Source organism: Pleurodeles waltl, chromosome 3_1, assembly GCF_031143425.1.
Source record: "Pleurodeles waltl isolate 20211129_DDA chromosome 3_1, aPleWal1.hap1.20221129, whole genome shotgun sequence".
Classification (NCBI taxonomy): Eukaryota; Metazoa; Chordata; class Amphibia; order Caudata; family Salamandridae; genus Pleurodeles; species Pleurodeles waltl.
In genome coordinates this window covers 624,974,436-624,996,101 of record NC_090440.1, presented here as the reverse complement: position 1 = coordinate 624,996,101, position 21,666 = coordinate 624,974,436, and positions in this window count along the sequence as shown.

Below are 21,666 nucleotides of genomic sequence, written 5' to 3'. Positions count from 1 at the left end.
TTGCACTCTCGCTTTAAATTTGTTTAATTTTTTACTGTTACCATTTTTACTTTGTCTTCGTTATTTTATGTCTAGCTTTCATTCCCAGTAGGTGCAGCATCCAGTGAGCTAGGTTTTACACCAGAATAAGCTAGGCTGCAGTAGTTTTATTTTGGCTCTCAGCATTTCGTTTCTAACTATAATGATTGCAGCATTTTTTGGTGTGAGACATTCAATTATTAGTTAGTGTGGTTGCGAAACCTCACCAAGAAATGTCCTCAGTATTCTGTATCAGGTCCAGTTAGGTTTCTTTAAAGCAAATGTTAACCCAGTGCTGGCTAGCGGTGGCACAGAGCTGTCAGGTTTAACTCGAAAGAAAACAAGTGTAAAGCATTTATCAGTACCAAAACAGTTAATAAGAAAGAAACATGATTCAATGACAATTCCACTCCAGTTTATAAAAATAGGATATATTTTTATTTTTAAATAAACACCAAAACAACAAAAATCTGATGACAGGAACTGGAGTTAATATTTTTGCAAAGCTTTCATAAACCACTGCTTTACATTTGCTTCACTCACGAGGGGCCAAAGCAGAGTCAGGCTGACTGCAACGCAACTCAAGGTCGTATGCAGGTGCCAGGTTGGTCCCAGACAAGATTTTACCTTCAAACATATCTGTTTTTTTCCTTGCATACAGTCAGGTGAATTGGGCCCTCTGCAACTTGAAGCTTAAAACTAGGCTGACCAACTAGCCCTTGGAGTCCACTCACTGGTGCTTGGCACAAGTGGGAGCAGGTCCAGCCCTTAGGGGCCTCTCACCACAATGTCGACAGTAAGAGCAGACCCTTTGTCTCTCTGAAATTCTGTCTTGGATCAGGAGGTACAGTCTTGTTTGGTGCAGCCTTTCTTTCTGAGATCCCCAGGTTCAGCAGGTGCAGTCCTTCTTCTGTCCTTTTTGAGCCCAGCAGTGTTCTGAGACTGGAAGCCAGGCATGCCACTTTTATGCCAATTTCAAGTTTGTGGATGGGGAAAACTCCCTCGCAAACAGGAGTGTGACAGCGGGCATCCCTGCCACATACCTCTCTCAATGCAGAATGAATCAGAGACCACTCATCCAATGCGCACTCTAGCACTTGGGACTGTGTATAACAGACGCACACATATAGTAAGCCTGGCCCAAAACCCATCCACCTCATCACTTCCCCTCAGATATTCCCAAGATAGGGTGTCAAATGCCTTTTCAATATCCAAGGCAATCAGTGCAGCTCGCAGGTCTGTGTCCCGGGTTTCATGCATCACATGGGAGAGCCATCGTAGGTTCATATGGGTACCACTCCTTGGCATAAACCTGCATTGGTCCCAGGTGAGTGATCACCCGGCCTAACCTCATTGCCAGAACCTTGCCAAGTAATTTAATGTCCACATTGGACATAGACACTGGCCGGTATGAGCCAGGATCTACAGGGTCCCTGTCTGGTTTCAACAACATAATTTTAGGGCCTCCTGCATGTGGGTTGGCAATGCTCCTTCCTTATGGGCCTCTTTAGAAGGCTGGCCCTCTATGTAGTGTGCAAAACTAGGCACACTGTGCAGAGGGTCCGGGCAACCACATGTTGGTTTACAGAGGTAAAAACTAGACCACCTAATGTAGTTTGGTTGAGTAGTTAGGCTAATCTTGGAGAAGTCCAAAGTATTTATCGTTCTCACAGTATTAATACATGAAGACACACGCTCAAAGGAATAACTTGAGACCAATTTACAAAAATACTTCTGATTTACATAACATTTTTAAGACCAAGATCATCAAAATCGGGTAAGTACTTTTTAAGCCATGATTTTTCAAAATTTAGCAAAAATTGTCTTTTTGTGTGTAATTACGCACCATGGGAATCAGTGGGAGAAACTTTTAAAAATGCATATAAAATCAGGCAATGTGTTTGCCAATGTCTTATTTTGTTCTTAGATCGAGGTAATCAAGAAGTCTTATGGGCCAACAGGAGGAGTTTGGCCGGTTCCCAGTTTTGGTGGGAAGAGCTGCTGAAAAGTCCCTGGAGCTGGTGCAGTACCATTGCGGGGGACCACTTAAAAAAGCAATGTACAGGTGGACTTCAAGGTGGGTCCGGTGGGTCCCCTTGGAATGTAGAAGTTGCAAGGGGTGGGGACCCTTTGAACACAGCTGATTCTCCGGTGTAGATCCCAGAGAGTCCGGGTGCAGAGCAAATAGATGAGCCAGGAGCTGTGTGCAAAAGGGCCCTTGAAAGCAGGAGGGAGGTCACTATGAGGGTCGCTTGCAGGTCAGCAGAACCACTCTGGTGGGTGGTTCTGGTAGTTTCTGACATCCCATTACTGGGTCTTCCTCCTCGACCTTTTGGCACCGATGTGGACTTTTCCTCTTGGTGTCCGATGTTGAGTGACCGGTACCCCAGCCTATTGCATGGTTCAGCCACTGGAGGGCGCAATGCCACCAAACTTGGCAACTTGCAGGGTTTGTCCTCTGGGTCCACTGGGTGAAATTTGGTCCCGCTGTAGTGTCCGGTTCCTTGGTCAGTGAACTGGACTTCACTGGTCTTTGGGACTTTGTTTCAAAAGACTGATCCCTTCGCTCTGGAGGGAGATCTTGAGCGATTTTTAGAAGAGTCAAGATCCTCTTGGGAGTTTTAGAGTCCTTCTGATGTCCGAGCAACCCCTCAGCGGCAATTGTCGAGTCCTGGGTGCAGCAGGCAGGGTTTGGTGCCTTATTTTTGTGCAATTGGAATGCAGTTCTTGTGCCTTTGGTCTTCTTTGTTGCTGGTCTTCTTGTGTCCTTGGAATCCGATCTGCAGGTCTAAGGGTGCCCTCTAAATACTGCATTTAGTGGGCATTTAGGGGGTACCTTGTAGTGACCAATGGGCCATCCACCTTAGGGTGGCTACACCCACTGAGTGACCACTTCCCGTGAGCATAGGTCACTTTCCTACTTCTGATAGACCATTTCCCTCCCATGCAAGATGGAGGAAAATGAAATGGAGGGGTCACCTTGCATGCAATACCTTAGTGGTGGTGCAAGCTGGGGGTGGCCACTCCTCCTGTCTCTGTGCATTTTCCTGCCGCTGCTCCCACCAAAAGTGAGGGTTTACAATGAGGGCCACCATCTGCTGCTAGCAGCAGGGCTGGGGGTCGAGTTTCAAAGGTGATAAGCTCTTTGAAGCACTTAGGGAGGGCCTTGCACATTGCTGGGGGAGGAGGTGTAACACTTCTGCCCAGGAAGGGTTTTGTTCTCTAGACCCAGAGAGCACATGATGTCACCCTAGGGTTGCAGAATCCTGTCTGGTGGTGACAGGCTGGTAGTGACCGGCCAGCAATCATGCCAGGGTAGTTCGCTTTTGCAGGGAGTACCTCTAAGATGGGCTCCTGGGTACATTTTGCAATAAATCCAATACGGGTACCAATTTAGATTTATCATTCTGAGTTGCTTAATACTGTCACGTGGGTTCTCATTATCCTAATGAGGCTACTAGATTTGGGCGGCACAATCGCATAGATTGTGGTGTACTAAGTACAATTCCACACCATGTGACGCCTGTTGGCCTAATCCAGGTTTTCTGGCTAACTAGCAGCGCCTCATCTCTGTCCAATAACAGGGATAATTGTGGGAATCGGGCGCATGACAAGAAAGACTCCTCAGGGGAATCCTGGTCGATCAGATCTTGTCCCTTTCTAGAAGTTAGATTAGTCTCACACAGGCAAAGACAAACAGAAACAGAATATAGTTCAATAAAGGTTTATTAAAGTAACTGCAGCTTGGATAAAATGGCATGTATTGCATTAACTAGGATGATAAAACACAATAAAAGCAAGATTGTGACAAGTAGAGTGAAAGAAAAACAGTCCCACCATACAGGCACTAGGGGTGATATATAGTTCGCCTACCTAAGCTATGTTAGAGCACAGCATAATAAACTTAATCCGCCCTTCAGGTTTTCCCCCTGGAAAGACATCATCCCCCATAACTGAGAATAGGAGCCTGTAGCCTAGAGAGACACCATCCCCATATGGGCCAGGGATTCTGTACTCTAAGCAAGCAGCTGTGGCGAAGACAATCAGCATGCAGTCATGGTCATCTGGCTGGAATCTCCCTCTAAGGTGTATGGGACAAAGAAGTTTTTTTATAATAAAATAGTCGATATTCTAAGAAAGGGACACACATTAGGAGCGGGTATGTTTGTGTGAATGTTGGATACACAGCATACCACTTCTGGCGGCAACCCTATCTGACTGCAGCCTTCAGGAAAGCTCAAAGTGAAATGAAAGTTCTGCTAAGAACGTAATGCTTTCCTAGGCGAAGAACAATTAGATAGAGGAAATTAAACAACACCGCAAATATGGCTATTGCTAGAAAAATAAAGCGATGCTAAATAAAATGTAACTGGGCTAATGTGCACAACAACAGGCCTAGTTTTCTAACATAACGTGTCTAAAATATGGCTAAAATAGCTATACAACAATACCAAACAACCCAGGGTGCAGAATGCCATCATGTGGTTGTGAAACTTGTACCAACCAATGTCCAGCACATGCGTGTAAAATGGCTGCACTGTTCACTTACCATGTCCCAGGGTTGGTAGGGAGACAGTAAGGGCATATTGCTCATGTATCTATGCCCACACATGCAGTATAGTGCATCCTGCCTTTGGGCTGGAAGGCCTTCTAGAGGGGTGACTTAACTATATTACATGCAGTGTGTAGTGGGCAGGGCACACAGGCTGTGTGCCATGTCAGTTTTGTATTTTAGGATTGTACACCAGGGCACTCAGCCTGCAATGCACATGCTGGGTGCACTTGGAGGCATGGTCCCTGAGGGTGACATAATCTGTGGTGCTGCCCTCAAGAGCCTACCCTTAGTACCTCATGCCCTGGGTACCTTAGTACCATTTACTAGGGACTTACATGGGCACCTAAAGGTGTTTCCAATTGTGCCAATGCATCACAACAGTTTTGGGAAAGAGATCTGGCCCAGGGAACCTGGTTAGCAGAGGGCCTGGGCACTAACAACTTTGAAACCACATCAAATACCAGGCAGAAAGTGGGGGCTAGCCAAGTCAAAAGAGGCCTTTTCTCACGGTGACAGAAAGAATAAGTATGCCTCTGCAAAATCAGGTGCTTTAGTCTGAAACCCCATTAGATAAGGCACCTAGCAGAGGTGGTGGCGAACACCATTACTCTGTTTTTCCACCCCTAGCCACTCCTCAGTTTACTGCAGGTTTATCACCAATGGTGAGAATTATGCATATTGTGCTGTCTGTTTGAAGCTTTCAAACTATAACAGAAATAATGATAGAAATGTGCTGCTCTTGCATTGGACATTTGTTGTTTCCTTTCTAAGGCACACATCTGATCCTAAGCCTCCCTGTATAGACAGACCTGAACCATATGTATCCCCTTCTGGAAATCCAGCTTTGCTTGTCCTTTGAAGCTTTAATATAGCAGTGGGCCTAGTCAACACTCCCCCTTCCCCTGTTTTATGTACTCCCTCCTTTTCTCTCATTTGCCTTGTGCTTACCAGGAAAGTACAGCCAGGGGCATCTTAGAGATTTTGGGGACCCTGGGCCAAACATATTTTTGGAGGCCCTGTTGTGAACAGCTTTCTATTTATGATCCAATTTCAGCTTTTTCATGTCCTCTTTGGCTACAATACTGACCCTGCACAGGCACACTAGTCCAAATTCTAAATGTCTTTCCATCTAATATTCAGGGACAGTGATGTGTGTTTTCAAAATTGTAATATAGCAGCAGCTGACTAATATTGCAAATAATCTGTGTGAACCATTGCAGTTTCTCATACCTGAGGTCATGTTTCGCTCCAAAAGGAACCTTTTTTTATGGATTTTGCATCCTGTTGAAAAACAAAAACATGTTTCTCTGCATAATGCCTGTAAAGGACACCCCTTTATCACCCTTATTAAAAATATATTAAAAAGAAGTGTATTTAAAACAATCTATATTTAAGAATCATTCAGAGTCGTTAGGGCAGGATCATGCGAAAACAGGGCTGAAGGGAGCCCCCTAAAACCTGGGCCCCAGGGCCAAAGACCAATTTGCCAATGTTTTAAACATTTCTGTAGGCAGCTCCCTCTTACAAAGAACTGGCAGACTGCTCGCCTGTGGCTGAGAAACTAAATACAATGACTGTCCATGCCATTAGAACCGCTCCTTTACTGGCTTTTACCATTTCTCTTCATGTTTTAAAGGAATCTCATGCACCTGGTAACCGGTTAGTGCTTTCTCCTTATGTCAAAATAGCAGCAGTATCTACCACAGAATTAGCTTTGGCAAAGCCAATATGCCTTGCCTTTGGGATTTACTCACATTGTCAGTGCATTTTGGTAATGCTATGCAGCACTGACCAGATGCTGTGAAGCAGCCCCTAAGTTTACAGTAAAAGGCACAATATGACTGCATCATTTTATAGGTACGTGCATATATGATGTGAGCATGCGTCATTAACCATGCACGCCTACAAAAATATGCAGGCATTTTATTTTATGTACCAATCCAACATGGATTGGTAAACTAAAAAATAAATAAAAAGAAGTAGCATGAAAACTTTTTAAAGTGGCGGGGGAACACCAAGATGCTGCCTGCCTCCCTCACAAAAAAGTTGAAACAGAAAAAAAGATGGTGGATGCGAAGGGGGGCAATGGATGAGCGCACGGGGGAAGCAAAGAGGAATGGACAGGGGATAAGGAAAGAAGCAAGTGAGAGAACAATGCAGGTGGTGTGGGAGAAGCAATGCTGGAATCCGCGACAGAGCTCTGGACTGGGTCACCTCCTTTCTCACCAGCAGAACCCAGAGAGTCCGTCTCCCCCCTATTCCACTCGGAGGCCACCGAAATCATCTGTGGCATACCCCAGGATTCGTCCCCCAGCCCAACCCTCTTCAACGTCTACATGGCCCTGCTCGCTAACATCGCCCGATCCCACAACCTCAACATCATCTCATACGCCGGCGACACCCAGCTGATCCTCTCCCTCACCAAGGACTCCGCCAAGACCTACCTCCACGAAGGAATGAAGGCCATCGCCGAATGGATGGAGAGCAGCTGCCTCAAGCTCAATTCCGACAAGACGGAAGTTCTCATCTTCGGTTCCACCCCCTCCCCATGGGATGATTCCTGGTGGCCTGCCACTCTCTGAACCGCTCCGACTCCAACCGACCACGCACGCAACCTAGAATTAATCTTGGACCCCTCACTATCCATGACCCAGCAAGTCAAGGCCATCTCTTCCTCCTGCTTCAACAACCTCTGCATGCTCCGAAAGGTCTACAAATGGATACCCATCTAAACCAGAACAGTCACCCAAGCCCTCATAAGCCGCAAGCTGGACTACGGCAATGCTCTCTATGCAGGAACCACGGCCAAACTCCAGAAGAGGCTGTAACGCATCCAGAACGCCTCCGCACACCTCATCCTGGACATCTCCCACCACTGCCACATCACAGACCCCCTGAAAAACCTGCACTGGCTCCCAGTCAACAAGAGAATCACCTTCAAACTCCTCACCCACGCTCATAAAGCACTGCACAAAACCGGACCAGAATACCTCAACAGACGACTCTCCTTCTACACCGTGACTCGGCATCTCCACTCCGCCGACCTCGCCCTTGCAACCGTTCCACATGTCCACAGAACTACAACCGGCGGTAGATCATTCTTGCACCTCGCTGCCAAAACGTGGAACATTGTTCCCACCCACCTGCGCTAGACCAAAGACCTCCTTACCTTCAGGAAACTTCTCAAGACCTGGCTGTTCGAGCAATATCAGTACCCCCACCTTCTCCTCCTCCCCAGCGCCTTGAGACCCTCATGGGTGAATATCACGCTTTACAAATCCCTGATTGATTGAGAAGCAGACAAGCAAGAAATCAATTCAGAGCACGGGAGAGGCAGGCGGTTTGGCAGGGGGAGCAGCACATGAGAGAGATGGAAACAGAGTGCTGGGAGAAGCACACAAGGAAAGGAGCTGGAAAACACATGCAGGCTCAGGAGTACAAAAGCAAAGAGAAAATGTAGTTCCCTAAAAGTGAGCAGTGGCAGGATAGAAGTCAGCCAGTGAATTGTATGGTAAAGAGGCTATGCACAAGATGGACAAGCTGTAACAAGAAAAGCTTATGAATATGAAGCACGCAAATGAGAATGGCGATAAAGCCAGCCTATGGTAAGCAGTGGACAGCCCATATGTCCCTTTAACCAAGATTCACCCAATTCAACAAGACTCTCAGCCAGAATCTAGACCTGGGTGCAAGCAGTGCCAGACACCGCATATGATAAAAGTTATTTTCTAAATCTGTGGAGAAATATTGAGGCAACCTCGCCATAATGCAGCCCAGTTGAGCTGGTATTCAAAACCTGGAAATGAATATTAATTCTTATCAGTTCGGATCGTCTGCATGGAGTTTCGGACCTGCAGATAGGGTCAACTGGTGAATCTGTTCCAATTTTGAAGAATGTTGCAGCCACCCCACATTTAGAAGGTGGTCACTTTAGAATGACGGCGGAAGAGCGTGGATGCGGTGTTTGCTGGCCGTAAGCCCCTTCGAACAAACGCTGGACAATGCTGCCATGTTGATGTACAGGAGAGAATCTGTCATCCTGCTAGAGCAGGGGCTGGGTGCTGTCCAGGAACAGGCCAGGCTCTGCCGTACGGGAACAAACTTGTCACAGGACTGAAGAACCACATTTACAAACAGATGGCTTGGCACCGAGAGGACACCTCTCAATGCTACACCTCTTGGCATCGCTACTACCGTGGCACTGCGTTGTGTAAGGGACAGTGCATCACGTACACCAGCACCATCTGTCCTTTCTGTGTTTGCATCTCTGCCATCGCACGACACGCAGAGGAGGCATTCTGCGGGAACGATGCAGCACTCCGAATGGCGCCAGATACCCTCCAACTCTCAGCAGGCGCCGCGAGGCCATGGCTGACGCGCTATCACCAGCGCTTCTTAAATTGCATTCTACCAACGACCCCGTGCACGAGTGCATGATTAATCTTGCTGCGAACGTCCTCTTTTGTGTATGTGGAAATGTGTATGTGGAACACTCTTAGGCAGCTCTCCTCCCCAAGCAAGCAGGGGAGTGGTTTTATTTCTTGGTTCTGTTGTTGCTGTCATCTGTAGGTTTGGGAACAAGGGATCATGACAAAGAAAATGAGCGTGCCTTGTAAACGAGTACCAAGGCAGGAATGACTGTACAGATCCGTGACACTTCCAAATACAGAGCGCTCAGTAAACCTGGTGTTTGCTCCCTAAGTAATTAATCTTGGAAGGGGGAGAGGGGTTATTGTTCCCTAGTCTCGAACAAATAAATCCCGCTGTAATCTCGCGGTGATTAAAGGCCTATTGATTTTCCCACACTTCCGCGGGCCCGGTTCTTCGGAAACTCCTGAAACTGCAAGGTTTGCTGATGGGTTTTTAGCTAATCAGGTCGTGGTTGTGTTTGTTTTTCGCCTCACACCTGCTGAGGCTGTGGAAGTGATTTGCGATGGGAGCCCTCCCGTTCAATTAACCTCTGCTTTCTGCTTCAGTCAAACGCAATTTAAAGTCACGCCGGCAGGAGCCGGTTCAGCGGGGCAGGGACTTCATTTCACCGTTCTCTGCTTCTCCTAGGGCTGTCGCGACCCTGTGACCATCGCAGAGGACGCTGTTAAACATAAATATAAAAAATAATCAGTAAATAAAATGTTGTAGCGCCGGTGAAGAATTGAAAATTACATCGCCCTACTTATGATCTTACGAATGTCTGTTTAGCTGGTGGTAAAATCCAATGCTTATTTCTGTGACCCAGATTAACTAAGACTTTGCGTTGTCTTCGCATTTTTGCAATGCAACGCAAACGCTTAAGTAAGATTTACAAAGACACGCACGGGGAGATTTGCACAGCCTTGCGTAACTGTAAAGAAATGTTATGCGATGCAGCGGCTTGCGATGCATTGTGGTACATTTCGTAGTGGTAGGCGTTCCATGGATGGAGCATTGGCGTTCACGTGTATCCACCAATGGAGATAGACAATCCCAGATTTACTGAAATCAGTAAACCTGGGATTGCGCCACATTGGTATGCCACCCAGGCCACGGGTAATGTGGAGAAATCTGTTTGTTTCTTCTCAGTACTTCCTCTTTTTATTAGCGATGCTTTCTGCACAAAACTCTCCTGGCCAAAAAACAGGTATCCTTGCGCCGTGGTGCTAGGCAGTTTCAAGTGAGCTAGTGCATGAAAAGCATCATATCTTGATCATCATATCTTAGTATAAATGGCGCTGTTCAGCTCTCTTCCATTCACACAACGCAGGGCAGCAACTTTGCGTTCTGTGTTGCATAAACTTTCAGTAAATATGTCCCGGCTGGTTTTGTGATGGTGGGCCTACTCCTAACAAAGGGGCCTCATGCTCTTGCCTGGCAAGAGAATTACCGGAAAGGGCCTTTTCTGGACCCTACCTTCAAACATGACATATTTACTAGCCCAGTTCCTTTATTAGACCTTTCCTGAGACAGCATATGCCCTGTTGCTTGTAAACATTTTGTTAGCTAAAAGGGGCTTTAGAGTCATCCTATTGCCTACCACTGGCTGACTTCATCATTACTCTTACTTGTCGGCTTCCCTTCATCTTTGTGTGTTTCTCCCTCCCCTGGAACATGGCCCAAGTACTGCTTCCTTTCTTTGTGAGTGTCCTTCTGCTGCTTGAGTTTCTGGCCTGGGCTACTTTTTGTATTCTACTCACTGTGTTGCTAAGCCATCTTCCTCTTTGTCCCATCCATGCTGTTGTTTTCACCCTCTCTGTTACAGTGCTTGTTCTTTTCTACTCTTCCATCCTCTCCCTTTTTTTTCTTTCTAATTTGTCCATTATTTGCTCATTCCTAAGTGTATTTTCAACCTATTGCCCAATGGCCACACCCTCTGCTGTTGCTCTCTCACCCTCCACTACCTTCCATTGCCCACTGTGTTGCCCCTTGATACCATCCTAACTCCAATTGTCTGCTGTGTTGTCCCTTTATATGCACCCTCCCTACTGTTATCTGCCATTTTGCCCCTTGACAACCAACCACCCTCCCGCTTGTTGTCTGCCGTGTTTCCCTCGCCCTTGATAGTGCGAACCGTGGTAATAATTTACCTATGTTCGGACGCTCTTTAGGCCGATGAATCTTTTGACTAAGTGGGAACTCTCTGTACTCTTAATCGATCAATTTCCTCTTTTCAATAATCAATAACGGACATAAGCGATTCCTTGATCAACATAGCACTTAATGATTAATCCAGAATACATTTCGGCGAACCCTGACCTTTCAGTCAGGAATAACCACACCAGTTTATTGCAAAGTTAGTGAATTTATTTCCCTATATTAACAAAGCTAGCACAATATAAATGTGTCTCAACACCAAATGATAAACATAAATGAACATTAATAGCTGTCCATAACGTCGAAACAAGTGTAATCTATGCAGCATTTGAATCACAAGGCATTCGATGATGGCAATGCAAAGCACTAATACGATAATCTGTAATGGGCTAATTGCGTACATTTAGTCAGCATAACCAGATCTCGAATTGCATCGTGCAACATATGGAATCCTCATCTAACCTCAAATTAGCATCGGCATGTGGGACTTCATGCAAAAACAATTTAGCAACATAAATTTAGAAAACTCCTAGCTAGGGCCCTTATCAAAATCAGCAGTTGGTGACCTAAAAGAAACACAATGCAATTTTACAATTTCCTTTCATATTTACCAATTACGATCAGCATACAAGGAAGTCTTCGTCTCACAGGTACCGTTCTTCGGTCAACATGGGTACCAATTTCGATCAGCATGGGACGAAGCAAAGGGGCAGGGGTGGACGGGGAAATTGCCTCATGGCGGCAAAGTAAACTACTATTTCATGCAAAGGACATTTCAAAGTTAAAGTCTCTAGGGCAAGAATCATTAAGTCTCTTTCTCTCGATTAGAGAAAGAATCAAAGTCTCTCAAAATGGCGTCGCAGCAAAATGGGCCATAATAGCTACGAAGTCAAAATGGCGGGATGTCCGATGATAGAGAGCTCTCCTTTTCCTCTCGTGCCCCTGGGTTTTATAGACAACAGTTCGAATCCAGTAGGGTCTCCATTGGAGGGTTCATAGGTTAGCTTCAAATTGACCAATCAAAAACGACAGTTCTCAAGCTTTTACTTAAGCATACATTATCCTTGGAGATGGGTACGCAAATCGCAACATTGTCTACCAATTAGCTCACTTTCAGAGCCTCCATTGTCCGCACCTGCAAGTCGACCTTGAATTAAAGAGAAAATATGCCATGCTGGCACGAAACTTTAAGATAAGCATGTGAACAGTTTCTGTGGGAAAGTACAGCTTCAAGCAGAAATACACGTTTAATAGCACATTGGAAAAATACGAGCATCTAAACCGTGAGACCAGGCCACTAGGCCAAAGCCTCCTCTAAAGTAATGCTAAGCTAACGCATTTCAAACAAGCAAATCGTAGCACACGTTTATGATTATGTCGGATTAGTGCAATTCTAATACACCACGTTACATAAAGCACGCGTATAAATGTTGGCAAACTACTCTGAGGGCACATTTTGTCCCCGTACAATCTTTATTAGTTCGGTTAATGTCACACATGATTATTTCACACTACGTTTATGCGTTAATAAATCAAAACTTTCATTTTCTGCTTCATCAATCCCTCCTCTGATGACTACTTGTCATCACACAAATTATGCCCACAAATTTTATTCCATTAAAATTCTGTCAGTTCCCTCTTCCTTTTAGTTCCCCTAGTTTGTGCTTTGTATTCTTCTGCCATTCTTTTCATAATTTTCTCCTCCTTTCTTCTTTTAATTCTTTCCATAATCATTATTATTCCCCTTTTAATTCCCCAAATTCCAAATATACAAATTATTACTATTAAAATTCCCTCTATTATTTTTAACAATATTCCATTCCAAATTCCCCCAATCCAATGTCCCACTGAAGCAAGTCCTTTTCCAACCTTCTCCCACACTCCTGGTTCTTTCAGTTCCTTCAGATCTGCACTTTCTTTTGTTAGATTAGCAAGCATAGTTTTAATTTTCACACTATTGTCAGGTATATAGGTACAACAGTGACGTGTACCAAGCATTTTGCAAACACCTCCATCCTTTGCTAAAAGAATGTCTAAAGCAAGCCTATTTTGAAGAGTCATAGCTCTTTCTGCTGCAAGTTCAGCATCTATCAGGATTATAGCACCTGAAAACTTTGTCAACATGTTATCCACTATAGTAGACAACTTTCTTATTTTGATGGAATTCAGCACAACTCCCAATGAAGGAATCATTGCTCCAAATATATCACCTACCACAGCAGCTGCGGTCTCTCTTTTCTGGATACGATGGGATCCAGATGTCTTCTGAATCATCGATACGTCATCCAGTTGATAAACCTTTGGGAATACTATACCCAAATAACATCTTCCCCACCATCCCTTTGGAAGACGATAATAGGCATTATACCCACAAATGTAATATACACCTGGAATGACAGGGTCAAGTCCGTTCATCATGAATGTCCATTTGGCCTTAAAAATAAACGTATGTTTACACTCACTCGCTCCTACAAAAATATTGTCATAATAAGATTCCCCTCCATATATACAAAATTTCCCTACATGCCAAGCATCTAAAGCAATTTTCCCTTGTGTCTTTATTGCAGCAAAATCATAGTTATCTACTGAAGTCCTCTTATGTAGCTCTTTTTCTAATTTCGCCTTCATTTGCGCCCTTCTATCGTCTGTGCGATCTAAAAAGCTTATTTCTACAGCAGAGACTGAGCAAGTAAGGTTCTCCCTATGAGCATGAGCCGTTTCAAAAGGTAGCATTGGCTCGAAAAATTCCCTCATAATTTTTGCATCCCAATCCTTTGCAGTCTGGCTTAGCTGCGCTATTATAGGAACATAAGCAAAGGTAACATCATAATTCGAGTAAAAATACTGTATGTTAGTTTGACCATAAAATCTAGACATTACTATACTACATGTAATCCCGTATGTAAGAGGCATGTGGTGATAAGTTACCCCTTCCTTTACTGATGTCGGTATCTGTGTACACACATAACAATCCTTTGCATCCATAGTCTCAACATATTCTGTTAGCAAGCGATAGAAAACGTTATACGAAAGCTCTTTCTTATCATGCAAGAGCCTCTCATCCAATGCTAGTCTTTTCAATGGTGTTAGTTCAGTGACAGTAACAGGAGCAATAGTAGAAGCCTCAATATTCTCACTCTCACCCTTTCCATGCATTCCAAGCACAATTGCCATTATTATTATTACACATGTTATCACCAAGCCTATACACACATACTTACAATATTTCTTTCTATTATTCTGCATAGCGTACCTAGTCATGATCTGTATAGAATCAGAGAGCTAGAAGCACCTATAAATGAAACTATTTAGCAATTCAGTTACAAAGCTGAACGAGCGCAAGGTTCACACCGTCTTCTTCAAAAGGCCAGTCACTTATCGGTTAGCAGCATTTGTCTCAATTCGGCAATAACTCAGTCTTTATCTGTTTAGCAAGTCTCATCCGGTTTAGCAAGGTGACGTTAGATCGTAGCAAGCAATATCATTTACTATTTCTTCAATCGACAGAGTCTATGAAACTTTTCTTTTCTATTGGTATCTCTTCTTCTTCTTCGTTCTCGATGCTTAGAGATACGAACTCGTCAGTCCAATCATCATTGACTGCATATGCCCATTCAGGACCGGAATATCTCCTGTTTGGTATCCTTTTCCTTTTCAATTTTGCTTCTCTTTTCGACTCTGCTTCGCTGATACTTTCCTCTTTTGTCAAGTCTTTTTCTTCACTTGACGATTGTTCCACAACAGTCACTCCCTTTCTTTTCTCTTTCACTTTCGGCCTTCCTCCGTCGTTCAAACTTTCTTTACCCCTTTCTTTTATTGGTGAGATACTTAGTCTCCTCTTTGCACCATGTCCATTTGATGGACCCGCTACCTTTTCTGTAGAGGTCTGAGCTTTTTCGTTCTGCTCTGCCTTGTCCCCTCCTTCAGGGGAATCGATCACGTTCTCTTTTTCCTTTTCTGTATCGTCTGCTTCTGGGAAAGCCCTCCTCTGATCAGGCTCTCCTGCCTTTTCACCTTTTTCGAGCCCTTCGTCACCGTTACTTTCTTCAGGCTCTTTATCACTTTCAGCTGCTTCAGGTTCCTTGTCACCTTCAGCTGCTTCAGGCTTTTTGCTACCCTCAGCTGCTTCAGGTTGTTTGTCACCTGCGGCTTCTTCGTCGCTGTCTGAACTTCCTCCTTGGTCTTCCCCAAGTGAGTCAGACTCTTCGTTTTCCAATAATATCTCTTTTTCTCCTGCTGCTGCTTGTTCGCTTTCAGTTCGCTTTTGTTCTGTCTCAGCACTCGGCACTGTTTTATCAGGCACTGGCAATTTCAGCGCTTCAACTTCCTCATCTGTGGGACACAGCACCTTCTTTGTGTGACTGGCGTGAATCCAGTTGGGAACCCCCGCACACTTCACAGCGGTAGTTGTTGTCAGGATCACTTGGAAAGGGCCTTTCCAACGGGGTTCCAGACACGACTTCCTCACGTGCTTCTTTACCACGACCCAGTCACCTGCTTTCAATGCGTGTCCTGGACCTTGGATCGGTGGCAAGGTGGTCGCTTCCACCTGGTGAGAGAAAGAGCGAACCACGTCAGCTAGACCTTTGCAGTAGTCTAACACCATATCATCTGTAATATTCAAAAGCATGTTTGCGGGAACTGCAGGAAGTCTCATAGCCCTGCCCATGAGAATTTCGTGCGGAGACAATCCAGTCTTTCTATCAGGAGTGTTTCTCATTAACATTAGCACTAAGGGTAATGCGTCAGGCCATTTCAAATTTGTCGATGCACATATTTTCGCCATTCTTGATTTCAGTGTACCATTCATCTGCTCCACCAGTCCCGATGCTTCAGGGCGATAGCTACAATGCAGTTTCTGCTCAATATTCAGCGCTTCGCAAAGTAACTTTATCACCTCGTTATTGAAGTGACTTCCCCTATCTGATTCTAAAGAGATCGGGAATCCGAAACGTGGTATTAATTCTCTCAATAATAGCTTGGCAACTGTAAGGCTGTCATTTCTACGTGTTGGGTATGCCTCGATCTAGTGACTAAAAATGCACACAATCACCAACACATATTTCAGACCTCCATGCACAGGCATCTCAATGAAGTCCATCTGCATACGACTAAAAGGACCGCTTGCCCTACCAATGTGACTCGCGTTCACAACTGTTCCCTTTCCTGGGTTCATCTGCTGGCAAGTGACACATCGATGGCAAACTGCTTCTGCAGCTTGACGAAATCTGGGGTTAAACCAGTCAGTTTTGAACAATCTTATCATGGCATCTCTCCCTAGGTGAGCTTGCCCATGATAGAACCGCGCAAGCTGTGATAAGAGACTATTTGGCAAAACAAATTTTCCCTCATTTGAAACCCATAACTCGTCTGGTCTCTTTATACATTGTGATTTAATCCAGGAATCTCTCTCATCCTCCCTGACGTTATTCTGCAATGCTTTTAGTTCATCTATTGTATCTACAACCTTTAAGGCAAATGCTTCAGCTGGTTCGAGTTCTGGCTCACTTATCAAATTCCATTCATCTCTGAGTAATATACAGTTCAAGGCACAAAATCTTGCGACTTGATCCGCATATGCATTTTCCAGAGAAACATAGTCCTGTCCTTTCGTGTGAGCACTGCACTTTACCACTGCAACTTCAGCTGGCACTTGAATGGCATGTAACAATTCCCTTATCCTTTCCCCGTTCTTCACTGGGGATCCTGAAGAAGTCAGGAAACCTCTCTGTGACCATAGTTGTCCAAAGTCATGCACAATCCCAAACCCATATTGACTATCAGTGTAAATGGTGACTTTCATCAATGCAGACAGTTGACATGCTCTGGTAAGGGCTACAAGTTCTGCTACTTGTGCAGAATAGACTCCTTGGAGCCATCCCGCTTCCAAGACACCTGTTACAGTACATACAGCGTATCCTGCTTTCAAAATCCCCATCCCGTCTCTTAGACATGAACCATCAACAAAAAGAATTTGGTCATTTTCATCAAGCTTAGTATCCTTAATGTCCGGTCGGGGTTTTGTGCAAAATTCAGTCACCTGAAGGCAGTCATGTTCGACGTCTTCAGCGTTCTCAATTTCAGCATTTTCTCCAGGGAGCAAGGTTGCTGGATTCAACGTAGTGCACCTTTTCAGCTGCACATTCGGTGAGCCCAGAATAATCGTTTCATATCTGGTGAGTCTAGCTCCAGTCATGTGTTGCGTTCGGGAGCGGGTCAAAAGTATCTCAACTGAGTGAGGGACCATGACTGTTACTGGGTGTCCCATCACTATTCCTTCACTCTGAGTGAGGCTGATACCAACTGCTGCTACGGCGCGCAAACACCCTGGGAGTGCTGCTGCAACCGGATCCAAAGTATCTGAAAAATATGCTACTGGTCTGTTTACACCACCATGGGCTTGAGTCAAGACAGACAAAGAACATGCATCACGTTCATGGCAAAACAGTGTGAAAGGCTTTGTGTAATCAGGCATACCTAAAGCTGGAGCCCTGCACATGCACTCTTTCAATTCGACAAAAGCATCCATCTCATCTCCTTTCAGCTCAATTTGATCCAAAGCGTCCTTCTGGGTCAGTTTCAGTAAAGGCTTCGCTAGAGTCGAGAAGTTGGGAATCCACTGGCGACAGTAGCCCACCATTCCCAAGAACTTCCTCACCTCCTTTCTCGTCTTGGGCGGACTCATTTGAAGTACACTTGTAATTCTTTCCTTCATTATTCTCCGTGACCCTTTCTCTATTTGGTGACCCAAATATTTCACTTTCTTCTGACAGAACTGTAATTTGGAAGGAGACACCTTGTGTCCATTCCTTCCCAAATGGTTCAACAGAGCAATGGTATCGGCTGTGCAGCCACTTTCTGTCTTTGATGCAACCAGTAAGTCGTCAATGTACTGTACTAGGGTCGACTCGAATGGCAACTCTAACTCTTCCAAGTCTTTCTTTAGAATCTGATTGAATATTGACGGTGACTCAGAAAACCCTTGAGGAATTCGACACCAACTGTACACTCTGTCTAGGAATTTGAAACAAAAGAGAAATTGGCTGTCCTCATGAAGAGGCACAGAAAAGAATGCTTGTGACAAATCGATGACCGAGAACCATTCGGCATCGCAAGGAATTTGAAACATTATCACAGCTGGATTCGGTACAACAGGGCAGCATTTGACTATGATGTCATTTATTTTCCTCAAGTCTTGCACAAGTCGGACCTTTCCACTTGGCTTTATTAGTCCCATTATTGGTGAATTACATGGACTGCTTAACACTTCTTTCAGTACCCCCTGCTTTACAAATTCATCAATGAGTTGGGCAACTTTCATGAGGGTATCTTGTGGCATGTGGTATTGTGGGGTCTGGGGAAAGATTGCATTGGGCTTCACAGTCACTTTCACCGGTTCCACTCCTTTCATCAATCCCACCTCTTTCCCTGTCATGTCCCACACTTCCTTTCCGACTGTCTCCCGTAATTCGGCTGGAATATCTTCTTCAGTTATCATCGGGAAAAGGCAAATCAGAGGATACTCTTCATCCACCGTTTCCATTTCCTCACCCTCTATACTATCCTCTTCCTCCCCATCACTGCTCGTCTGTATCGTTATTCCTTCATTTGAACACATTATCGAACAACCCAATTTGCACAATAGGTCTCTCCCTAACAGTGCTATTGGGCTTGAGTCACATATCACAAACTGATGCACCCCTTGATAGTTACCGATGCTGACTGGTACCGGATCTGTAATTGGGTTCGTCAGATGTCTGTTTGCTACTCCCACCACTTGAACTGTCCTCCCTGAGAGTGGCAAATTTGGTACTTCACTACTCTTAACGGTTGAACGTGTGGCTCCTGTGTCCACCAAGAATGAGACACGATGACCCATTACTCTTCCCTCTACGTATGGACCCCTTTGATCAACTTCCAAGGATGCCGCAAGCACACAATCTCCTTCTTCTCCTGAACTTTCACTCTCCCATACGTTGTTTATTCCACTCTCACTGTGTAATGGGAACTGTTGTACAGTGCCATTTGTGCTCATTACCTGACCCGAGACCTGTGGAGGAACCATCACTTGCTGCTGACTCATTGGTGCCAAAGGTATTTGCATTTGCTGATTAGGTACCATAGGAAACTGCTGTTGCATCGGCTGCATTTGCGTCATCTGCATACGAGGCATCTGCATTTGCTGCGGCTGCATAGGTTGTAATCCCTGCAATTGATTTATGGTCTGAAAATTTGGGCTTGGACCTCTCATTTTCGGTCCTCTCATTGTCTGAAATGCATTGACATCATTGTTTTGCTGACCAACACCTACACCTGCACCTGCACCTTCCTGCACCACCATCGGGCACTCGCGTTTCCAATGACCTACAATTCCGCACACGTGACACGGCATCACTTTCTTCATTGCCTGCACACCCGTCACAACCGTGTTCAAATCCGGACCATTATTCACAAAACCTCCTCTGCCTCTAGGCTGTGGCTGAAACGCCATGTTTCCCTGCAACTGCGGCTGCGGTTGCGGCACCTGCTGTTGGAACCCTTGCATCCCTTGCAAACCTTGCAGACCTTGCAAACCTGTCTGAGCTGCCTTAAGCTGCATCATCATCACCTTCTCTTTCAGCCTTTTCTGTTTCACTTCAATTTCGTCGCTACAGTATTTCGCATAGGTCAAGACCTCGTCAATCGGTTTAGACTGCCAACAAATCAAATGTGACTTTATCATTTGACTTATTTCTGGTCTCAGCCCTTCCACAAATCTGAACACAAAATGAAGCATATCCTTCGCCTCGATTGTTTCCGTGCCACTGTAATTCTTGAACGCCTTCAACAACCTCTCATAGTAACTATGAATCGATTCTTTAGCCTCTTGGGCCGTTCGATCAATCTTCTGCCAATCCACATTCTTCGCGGCAACCTTCGTCTTCAAATGCTCAATCACCTTATAGTACAAGCTCATCACCATAGGTGATGGTGCGCCCGTCTCCCTGTCTCTCTCTGGTTCACTTGTCGGCCAACCTACAGCTCTTTTGCAATCCTCCCACAAATCTGCCGGAACCACGATCTCAAATAGAGTATTCAGGTCTTCCCAGAGACATTTTGCAAGCTTCACAAACCTGTCAGTCTGCTGATACCATTCGATCGGCTTCTCTCTTAGTTTGGGAAAATCATCCGTAAAAGACTGAATGTCGCTTCTGTGCCATGGTACATGTACTAATTTTCCCCCTGCTGTCTCCCTCATTGGTAACATTGTTACTGTATCACTACTCTGCGGTCTTTTCTCATTGTGCTCTGTAGCACTGTCCCTCCTCTTTTCCTTCCTCTTTACCCATCTGCCTTCCCACTTGTCTAAGCACCTCCACACTTGTGCACTCTGCAGCAATTCTCTAAGGTGTGTCTTCATGCCTGCTGACCTCATGTGTTCAAAATCTGTGGTCCCAAAATCTAACCTGTAGCTCCTGCTCAAGTGTTTCATCTTGTCTATATCAACCCCGTTTCTGTCAGCGGCTTCTTGCAGACTCTTATGTACCTTGTTCACTTCCTTCGTAATCCTGGGACATAGATACCTCAGCTCTTCTTCCGTGTAGGACTCTAACCTGTTCACACCCATGGTCCCTTCCACCAATTCTTGTGCTTCCATGTTCAACCTGACCCTATTCATATAGTCTTCTCCTTTCCTACTGGCTGAACTTTGTGTGGAATTTAGACTGTTGAACCATTGTGTCAACTGTTGCGCATTCACCCCCATCAGCGTGGCATTCACATCGACTGCCATTGATGGTTGAGGCAACTTTTCAGTGTTCGATGTTAAGGGTATTATCAGTGGGGGGCTCGACCTCACCAGTGTTGACTGAGCACATATGGGACTAAACTCCATCAAGGACCCAGACCCAGTTGGCTGAGCCACTATCGGAGTTATCCCTGGGGTGTTTTCTATGCACCTCCTTTCTGTCCCATTCTGCAGCATTGGTCCCTGACTGCTCATACCTAAGTTAGGCTGACTATACAAAGGTACCGGTGGACCTACAGTAATGGGTAGTGATATCGCATCTGGGTTCTGTCCATTTCCCATGTTCCGTGGCATGTTCATGCCCACACCATGGGTCATCATTGCCGGCATGCCCATCTGACTCCCCGTCATCTGAGCATGTGCAGTTCCTCCCTGCATCTGCTTTTGGGGCATCAAAAATTGAGTTGATTCAGCTTGTCCCATTGTTTGGTTGCAACCATTTTGTCCTCCCATTGCGGTTGGGTCTAGAATCATTCCTGCACTGTTATCACTGTTGTAGTACCCTGGCATCTGCGGCTGATAATTTTCTGCTGGTTTTAACACGGGCACATCTGGATATATTCTCCTCACCTGCGGTATCTGCGGGGTAAACAGTAAACTCGGGTCCTTAGATCCCGATGACGCTCCTGAACTCTGAGTTTCATTATTCTGTACCGATGCCGGAGGGGCAGAACTGGTACTTGGACCTTGTCCATTCTCTGCATAAGGTGGTGGACGGTCGTTCAGCAATTGCATTATT